The following is a 977-nucleotide window of genomic DNA, read 5'->3' on the forward strand; positions in this document are numbered from 1 at the left end:
GAGTCGTGAGTTCCATCCTCATAGGAGGAAGACGAATTTAGGAAATCAGTTGCGCGTCATGGCCGTATAGCAAACAGTATCTGTGATGGCGAACAATTAGCGAGAGGCGTTTTATTAAGAATTACTCTCAGATGTGATTAAGGCGAATGGCGCTGATAAAGCATTTGCCAAAGCGGTACGGCATAAGGTGGGACGAGGCAGTCTGAATTACATTTTATAGATGTATTTCTCACAAATCTCTGAGCCTCTCGCGGTCGTCGTCGTCGTCGGCGTCGTCGGCGTCGCCGCCGCCGCTTCTGCAGAAGTAGCAAATGGCCATCGTTGCAAATGCGGCGAGGGACACCCTGCCATCGATTCTGATTGCGCAAAGTGTGTGGTCTTGTTTTCCTGTCTATGTTTGGTCGGTCTCATAAGAGGTTGAATGTAACGAATGGGTGGGAAAGAGTAAGGGGCAGCGGCTGTGTGGAACGAAAACACAATTCCTCAGGGGGTGTGAGCGTTTTGAGATGAATCGTATATAAGTTATACTTGGTCGTCAGTGACCGTGTGGCCTAATGGATAAGGCGTCGGACTTCGGATCCGAAGGTTGCACGTTCCAATCCTGTCACGGTCGTGTTTTTCCAGTTCTGAAAAACAAACATACCGTTTTAATGTAGCAATTGTGCAGTACGAAACCGTCTGAATGTTGCTGTTGACCATTTTGTGCTTGGAGATGGTCTTGAGCTTGAAACACACACAAGAAGACCGGTGTTAACTAGCGAAATGGTCGGCAGAGTGCCCTCACCGCGAGGTTTGACTGGCACTTACACATCTAAAACAACGTCGGAAAGTAACTCGTTCGGCTTTTGAGTCACGTCAAGTATGTGTGTTAATTTTGACGCCGCTAGCTCTGCAGATTGTCATGCAATTCCTTTACCTCTCAGAAATGATTATGTAATAAAAGTGAAGTACGTGACGAGTGTGACGTTAGGAAAACA

At 47.1% G+C, this 977-nt stretch overlaps 1 non-coding gene across 1 annotated transcript; it reads left to right on the forward strand.

Annotated features, from left to right (window-relative positions):
* The first annotated feature begins 540 nt into the window (after window positions 1-540).
* Trnar-ucg (transfer RNA arginine (anticodon UCG)) lies at window positions 541-613 on the forward strand. The gene has a single exon. It is a non-coding gene; the product is annotated as a tRNA-Arg (tRNA).
* Window positions 614-977: the final 364 nt, after the last annotated feature.

This window comes from Schistocerca gregaria, chromosome 3 (genome assembly GCF_023897955.1).
Source record: "Schistocerca gregaria isolate iqSchGreg1 chromosome 3, iqSchGreg1.2, whole genome shotgun sequence".
NCBI lineage: Eukaryota > Metazoa > Arthropoda > Insecta > Orthoptera > Acrididae > Schistocerca > Schistocerca gregaria.